This window comes from Gavialis gangeticus, unplaced genomic scaffold, assembly GCF_001723915.1.
Source record: "Gavialis gangeticus isolate Ggan-Ray unplaced genomic scaffold, GavGan_comp1, whole genome shotgun sequence".
Taxonomy (NCBI): domain Eukaryota; kingdom Metazoa; phylum Chordata; order Crocodylia; family Gavialidae; genus Gavialis; species Gavialis gangeticus.
The window spans coordinates 187,048,330-187,057,184 of NW_017729032.1; the positions used below are offsets into that span (position 1 = coordinate 187,048,330).

The 8,855-nt window shown below is 41.8% G+C and overlaps 1 protein-coding gene across 1 annotated transcript in view; it reads right to left on the reverse strand.

Moving 5' to 3' along the window:
- KLHL15 (kelch like family member 15) overlaps positions 1 to 6,191 on the reverse strand; it is a 44,623-nt gene extending 38,432 nt beyond the window's left edge. Inside the window, exon 1 of the mRNA XM_019523924.1 lies at positions 6,090 to 6,191. The gene's annotated coding sequence lies outside the window, so the exon portion shown is untranslated. The remainder of the gene's footprint in view (positions 1 to 6,089) is intronic.
- Positions 6,192 to 8,855: the final 2,664 nt, after the last annotated feature.

Genomic DNA, 8,855 nt, shown 5'->3' on the forward strand with positions numbered 1-8,855 from the left:
ATAACAACATTGAATTGAACTATAGTGGTGAACTGTGCCTTACACAAATTAACCCAAGTTCACTGTGCATGGGGTTATAACATTTTTTTAAATAAATTTTAAAATACTTAAAAAATATATCTATATGATGGGATCACAACATTTTTAGGGCTATGGGAAGACATCTAATACAGGACAATCCATATCAAGAGCTACACAATAGCCACAAATTACTTAAAACAGAACTGCAACCCAACTCTAAACTTCCTGCTTTTTTGTCAGTTTAAACCACACCATTAATTTTGTATGTGCGAATGTTCTTTATTATAAATTGGTCTTGTTGATAATTTATTCTACAAGTTTCTATATTAAAACTAAACACTAAACAGTTTAGTTGTAGCTTTCTATATTAAAACTAGAACACTGAATGGTTAAAGATATCAAACATTTAAACCTGGAAATGTTTTATGTTATTGTTTCTAACTGTTATTAGCACTACTCAGATGCTGTCATTTGAAAGTTACCATACAGAACTCCACATAGCTAATTACCTCTACTCCTTATTCGATGGTAATGCATCATTGAAAAATTGCAACCATATTTGGCTCTTAACTTAGAATGGCAAGTAAGTATCCATATCTCCACCTAACAAAATTTGTGCTGCTCTCTCACTGTTGAGGTACAGCTGCATAAACTGCAAGAATATGCATTTTTTTTATCCTGAAAAAAATAAGGATGATTCCTAGAAGGTACAAATAATTCCATCAGCAGGAGAGTGGAAATAACATTTAACCTAAGAATATTTCCTTAATATTTAGGATAAAGACATACAGATGAAGAGGGAGCAGCAAGGCAAGAGACACAATCTTTCTAATATCACGGGGCAGAGAGAATAGGCAAATCAATGTCCTCAGCTCATTGCTTAGGCCAACAACCTACTTTCCCTCTGCCATATCTGAATACAGCATATGCCACAGCAGAAACAGCAGAATGAAACAGACTGAAGTTGCAGTAGTCCTTACTGAGGGAAAACCACTAAGACAAAGCAGAGGGAAAAATCTACACTTCCACTCCCAATCCTACCACCTCAGAAAGAGAAGCATTAAGCAGCAATAACCAAAAATAATCTCCCCTCCTCTGAAGTCATTCTCCCTCACATTCTAAAATATATAAAGAGAGGGGAAGTAGCAGAAAATTGCCAAGATGAGAAGGTAAAACAAAGAATAAACCAAAAAGGAAGAAACCAACAAAACAGAGCAAGAATAAATTACCTCGGTTGGCCTACAGCCACACAATTATTTGGACACTGGCCCTCTCTCTGTACAGAGCAGCAGAGGAAATAGAGAAACCAAAAAAGGGGCATTTTCACCCCACCTGCTAGCAAAATCAATGGTATCAGCAGGCTCTACAGGCACCAGATTTACTTTCCTTGACTTGAGACAAGATATAATGTAGGGCCTCTGGGATTAAAAGAACAGAAAAAAGTAATACCCTGCTTGAAAAGCCCCTTCACAACATTCTAAAGAAAGTGAAGCAACAATGAAACATGGAGGGTGGGAACAGACATGTGTAAAAAAATGGCAAACATAGATAAAAGGAAAATATACCAAATCCAAAGGAGCATATCCTGATTTGCACTGCTTCTCAACACAGAAAAAAGAGCCAATCACTTAGAGCACTTGTATACTTTTACTCTCAGAGCCACTCTAATTCAAGCACTACCACGTCTCTTGTATCAGCGTCCCCATGCTTAAAAAGCAAGCACCCCCACTGCCCTTTTTAAACACAGGGATGCTGATACAGGAGACACAGGAGGCTGCTGGAGCATGGAAACTGCAAACACGATTAATTCCAGCAGACTGCTGGAATTCCAATGCACTGAAGCAGCTTCTGCACTCGTGTACAGGTGTCCTTATATTTTAGTATAGAGACCACACAATTTTTACCCATCCATCTGAACTGATATAAAATCATACAGAACAACAGCTGAAACTTTAAAAAAAAGAAAAAAGAAAAGTATATTCCTTCAAATTTCATGCACCGGAGAGTAGAAGGGATATGGGAGAGTCAGCTAGAAAATACCACACAGAAAAGAATCCTAGGTATAAAAGGCAGCTCTTAAAATCCTTTACTTCAGGTCTCCCAAGTACCAACCATTCTGAGACTGGACCTCAAAAATCAGCCTTAGGTCTCAACACCAGTAACGCAAAGTGGAAAACAGTACTGCCACAATGTTTCAGAAAAAGTTTAAATGACAATCACTCCACTTTTAAAGAGCATATTTAACATAAGAAGTGACAGGGGTTAATTTTAGTAAATCTTCATTCTTCTATGATCCGATATTTTGCCTTCAATGTATCAAATCATATTCAGAGAATCTCAAAAGTTGTTAATCAGGTTTTTAGGAAGATGGAGATTCCTACAGCCCCAACATCAAACACAGCCTCAGAGACCCTCCTCCATTCTAAGGCAGCACTTATCCTTGCCACGCTCAGTGCCTAGCAGCACGTATGAATAGGTATATACAGATATATTCTTTAGCACAAGACCACAAAAGACATTCATCAGCGCTAAATCATTGGAACATTATTGCTATTTATCACATAAGTTTATACTCAGCATCAATGTACATGGCTGGAGACTGGCAGGGCACTATGTGTACCTGCCACTTTATGGCCCTGGAGCTGGCAGCCTCCAGGTGCCTAATGAGGGCAGCCATTTTAGGCTCAGGGCTGCCTATATAAACAAGGCAGTTTGGCTGGCCTGAGGGCTGCCAAGTTTCATCTGGAGATAAGGGAGGAGCTATAGGGGATGGCAGGAGGCTCCTGGCCCTGGGTATGACCTGCAACTACACCCTGCTGGGAGCGGGTGGCCTGGTGGGGCTCCCAGTGGCACAGAAGCCCCTAGGAAATGCCAGGCCAGTGATCACCCTGGTGAAAGGTGGGTCGGGGCGCCTTAACCCCTAGCCCTCACCTTTGGGTGGGTCACGTACACCAGTGGTAGTTGTGGGGGTGCAAGCTCCAAGAAGGAGAGTTGGAGGCCAGGTGTGGCTAAGGCCGCCTGAGCCCTGTGGGGGTTCAAGACCCCGAGGAGGAGAGTTGGGGTCAGGCACAGCTATGGCCATGGCCACCTGAGCCCACCTGCGGAGGGAAGCCCCAAGACCCTGAGTAAAGGGGGCATTACGAGCCGTGTGGAGCCCCCCAGTGTGAAGGGGGCAGCGTGTGGAGCCCCCCAGTGTGAGGGGAGAGGGGGGCTCAGCCAGAGGGCAAGAGAGCTGAGTCCTGACTCCAGTAAGTCCTCCAATGCTGGGAGGCAGAGTTCAGGTCAAATATAACATCTGAGCCCCAGCTGAGAGGGGGCCAGCGCTGTGGAACCACAGCAAGAGGGGGAAGTGATCAGAAGCCCCAAAGAGAAGAGCCCTGTGAAGGGAGAAGTGGCTCAGCCAGAGAGAGCGAGAGCTCAGCCCTGACCCCAGTAAGTCCTCCACCATTGGGAGGCAGAGTGTGGGTCAAAGATAACACCGGTCGTAGCACAACAACCTGCTGCCCGGGGGGGGGGGGGGGAGCGAGTCCCCTGTAAGACCCTGAGGCACCAGTCATGGTGTGAGGTAACCCCAGCTCCCCACCTCTGAGAGGGGGACCCAAGGATAAGAGTATGGGTCATACAGTGAGGCCTGCCAGAGCTTCCCCTGACTGGCCCAGGTGGGGGCCAGGACCAGGAGGGTCAGAAGGGCAAGGAGGCCCACCGAGAGGGACGCCCAAGAGCCAGGGGCCTGGGGTCCTGACTGGCCTGGAGGTGGGCCAGGGCTAGTGCGAGCTGAAGGTCCCAGTGAGGGGACCATATCCGAAGGGGAACTGATGGCAGGGCGATATGTGGCCTGGTATGACGGCAGCAGAGTCCACCTGAAGGGAGCAACCCAGGTGGGGTCCTACAGTAGGATTCTGGGCCCCATGGTGGGGGACTGGCACATGAAAACATCATGAGGTCATCTGTGAGGCTTGGTCTGCTATGTAGGGGAGGAATGGAGCCGCAGATAGCACCCCCTAGCAGCAGGGCAGAAACTGGGCAGCCTTCCAACTTAAGTGGACAATTAAAGACACAATGATCAATCACTAAAATCTTCATTTGCACCAATACCCTGTACAAGGCAAACAGTAATGATGTAGTTTAATATTAAAGCGATATAAAATAAAATCCCAGATGCAATCAGTTTTCTAAAGCATAGCTGGTTCCATTCCTCCCACACAAAAATTTGTAACCTTAGATGCAACTCTATGCAATATTCAAGTGATACAGATGATTTCCCAGAAGACAATGACAAAATGAACTTTCCACATTTCCAATAAAAATGCAAAATTTGGAGTTCACGTTTCCTTCACCCATGCAAATTGTTCTGCAATGCAAAGGGATACTGATAGCATTTGATTTTCTTATTCCCTATTAGAACGGCTTATGTATATGTCTAAATGAGACACGCAGTCTACACTGTTCTATGAGAACAAAATAAAATTTACATTTTCTTGCATATAAAGGAAAAGGAAGCTGAGGTTGTTTCCCACATAAGAGAAGCTTCTGTACTATCATAGCAACTGACCTCTGAATGAAGCACAGGACAAAAATTTTCAACCAGAAAAAATGAAACAGAAAATTCCTTTAACCATATTAGCTTTTTTCAGAATGTACTGCATTCAAAAGCTTATTTAATAACAGGTATCACTCTCAAAAATCCTGCCTCCTGCATATTTCCTCAACCATTATGGCTGCAACATCACTCCAGCACTACTGGCTTTTTTTTTTTTCCAGACATTTTTCTGTCTGGCACATTCTTCATTACACAGTCTACTCTGCTGTGACTGGAAAAGCACAGCTTCTTGGAATATCTATTACACAATTGCAGAATAAAGATAAGAAGTCAAACACAGTTCTATCTTTTAATTTCTTCCTGATGGTCATGGAGACTCTCCTCATGTTACAATGCCTCTGGGACTCACAGTTACAGACTAAGAAAGAAATTAAACTTAATTCCATAAAGCCAAAAGACAAGGAGGTATTGATTTGTCCCCTATTTGTCTGGTTTTAAAATTGTTTCAAAAAGAGAGTATTACTTTAAGATTCATACTTTGCAGATGAACCTGTGTACATTTGCTTGATAAATCTTTCTGCCATGTTTTAGAAAAGTACTAGTGATGGCCATAGTAAAATAACAGTATTACAGTTAAAAGGCAAAGTCCTGCTATTAATGTTGCACAATACCTTATCTAAAATAGTCCAAAGAAAAAAATTATTATATTTCTAATTTATAATTAACAGGAAAGATTTGCTTTCTAACCACTCCAAAGAAACTCTAAAGAAGCATCTATCTGAACATTATTGAATATGAGCAACGCAAAAAACCTTATGAAACCACAGAATCATAGAAAAGTAAGACTGGAAGGTTCTCAGGAAGTCATCTAGTCCAACCCCACTGCTCAAGGCAGGATCATCCTAGTCTAAACCATCCCAGTCAAGTGTCTGTCTAACCTGCTCTTAAAACATTCCGCAGATGAATGTTCTATAGCCTCTCTAGGTAATTTGTTCCAATGCTTAATCACTTTATAATGAGAAATATCTTTTTAATATCTAACTTCGATTCCCTTTGTTGCAGTTTAAGACAATTATTTCCTCCTGCCCTGTGAGGCCACAGAAACTAGCCTATCACATGAGATGGCAACTTACGGACCATGGAGCCACTGAATTCAACAATTTGTGGAGGTGCAGAGCTCTGCCTGCACTGCAGCTGGTCGAGGGACAGCTTCAGCTGCCCTATGGCACAGCTGGGCAGCAGGAAAAGTGGCAACAGGGGCCAGCTAGGTCATTGCAGCCTGCAGCTACAAAACACTGCCAACCACTGGTCTATCACCAGCTGCTCTACAACTATCCTTCAGGAATCTGAACACTGTTATCAAATATCCCCTCAGTCTTCTCTTCTCCAAAGCTCTTTCAACCTTTCCTCTGTCATGTTTCCCAGGCCTTTAATCATGTTTAAAGCTTTCCCCTGGATTCTAATTTCTCCACATCTTTCTTGAAGTGCTAAGCCCAAAACTGGACACATTAGCACAGATGAGGCTCACCTGTGTTTGACAAGACAGAAGACTCTCTTCCCTTGACTAGTAGGTGACACTCCTATTAATACAGCCCAATACGATACTGCCTGTTTTTCCTGCAACAAAAAACCCACTGCGTAGTCATATTAAGGTTATGGTCTACTAACACATCCAAGTTCTTTTCTGCAGTTTAGTCAGTCATTCTCCAATCTGTAGTTGGGCATTTGATTGTTCCACCCCAAATGCAGAACTTTGAACCTAACTGAATTTTAGTCCCTTCTGACCCTACTAACTATGAAACTATAATTAATTTGGACCATTTCTCCAGGCTACCAAGGTCATTCTGAATCTTAATCCTTCCCTACAGAACATATGCAACTCTACAGAAACCCACCACAATACAGCAAGGAAAACAGACAGAACATTATATTTTGATACTTCAGTGGCACTTGAAGTGGGGCAGTGAGCGGGCCCGTCTGTAAGGCTGGGGGGACCTCCAAACAAAAAAAAAACCCCTCAAGACAAATATGATGTCTACTTATAACCTTAGAGACTAACTGTGTAGCCTCTAGGGTACCACCCTAGCCTATCTTCTGCCTGACTTCAAACTCACATGGATAACCACCTTTCAAGCTTACCCATAAGAACAGCAACGCTTTTAAAAATATTTCCCATTTCCCAATGTTTCCCCCGCCAAAAAAAAAAAAAAAATCATATTATACCACATCCACTTCTCTCCTTCATCTGCAGAGCCCATTACCTTGTCTCGTAATGACCAAACCTGTCATAAGGAAAGATTTTCAAATATACTGACAAAATTAGTTTGGGGACTAGTGCTACATGAAAAAAAACCTAACAAACCCAGAATCAAAGTGTAAAATGAACCATCTCTTCTATACTTCTCCCCACTTACCAAAACCATTTATTAAAACACAAGGCCTAAAGGTACTCTAAATACAGGCACACCTCATCTTATTGCGCTTCGCAGATGCTGCGTTTTTTTACAAATTGAGGCAAGACCCTCCACCAGCAAAAAGATTACGACTCGCTGAAGGCTCAGATGATGGCTAGCATTTTTTAGCAATAAAGTATTTTTTTTAATTAAGGTATGTACATTGTTTTTTTAGACATAATGCTATTGCACACTTAATAGACTACAGTATAGTGTAAACATAACTTTTATATGCACTGGGAAACCAAAAAATTTGTGTGACTTGCTTTATTGCGATATTTGCTTTATTACAGTGGTCTGGAACCAAACCCGCAATATCTCCGAGGTATGCCTGTATATTGTTTACTACATACCGAAGCCCTTGGGTTCAATTTTCAGAAGTGCAAACACCTGTCTAATTTGTGAACAAAAATTAGATGCATCTTTGGGCAACAATTAAGGAAAATGTATGAACATGCAAAAATCGAATGCGAACACTTATTTGCACATGCAAATATGACATTCACAATTCCATATGCTCATTCTGAAAATAAGGTGCTTAGCTGCTGTAAGGTAACAAACATTTTATTTATACACACATGCATATATAAAGGGCTTAGATTATCTGTCTGTCCGTAACACTCTTGGGGGACGTGGCTCGCGCCAGTGCTGTCAAGAATAATGGGTGGGGCATGGCTCCAGTGGAGCGGGCCAGGCGAAGCAGGGCCAGATATGGAGCAGGGGGGACAGTGGGGAGCAGAGCTGGGTGCAGAGCAGTGGCAGTGGCACACAAGCTCCCCTCTCCCCCTGCTCCTGGGAGGCAGCAGTAGGTGGTGGTTGGTGGCATTCTGTCCCCACCCACATCCCCTTCCCTATCATTCTTGATGGGCAATTCGCTAGTTTAAAATAAACACGCACCTATAACAACAGGCACAACCTACTGGGATAAGAAATGCTAAATATAAGACTGTGACTGCACTGCTTTTTTCCCCTACTAAATTTCTCATTGAGTAGCAATAGTGACATAGAAGCAACAGAGTAGCAGAAGAAAAAAAAAAGGCATAACTGGTCTGCACTAATGTTCTTCATTACTTCCACCAATGAATTGTGCTAAACACAACATCAGAAAATTTGAAAAAAAATGCTACTTTACACAGAGCCTAAGAACCAGTGATGTGAAATTGAAATTTAGCATGAACACACTGGGAATCTCTATTAAGCCCTGATGATGCCTACACTGAAAATGTGCATTATTTTTAAAAGCATCTATATTCCTTTAGAAAAGAAAAATTGGACATTTGGGATCTTAAATTCGACTGAAAAAAAATCAGTGTAGTTTAAGCTTGTAAATGTCTGCCACTTTTGAAAACGAGACTTAGGTGCTTTGGATATTATATCTTGACCTTCTAAAACTTATCCGTACTTGTACCACATACCATTTCCACAGGACTCAATAATAACCGACAAGCTTTACCCACAAGTGATAGCAACCTTGCTAACACCAATTCACTTAAAAAAAAAAAAAATAAAAAGTCGTTAAGTACAAATGCCTAACTACTAGGTGCTCAGTAGATTTATCTTCGAACTATCTTAAGAACTAATGATAGTCTAACATAGTAAAGCCCAGCATGAATTGCATTCCATTTCAACATGGTTATATATCATATTAGTACCACACTAATATCCTAATTTGACCTTGACCGAATAACTTTGACCCCTATGGAACATTTCCAGAGCCAAAGTTCAATGTACATTTTCAAAAGTACCCAAGCAACTTTAATATTTTTGACTTCTTTTGTTTTGTTTTAATTTTGTGGGTTTTTTGGATTGTTGTACTATAATTCAAGTCGGTCTTGCTTGCA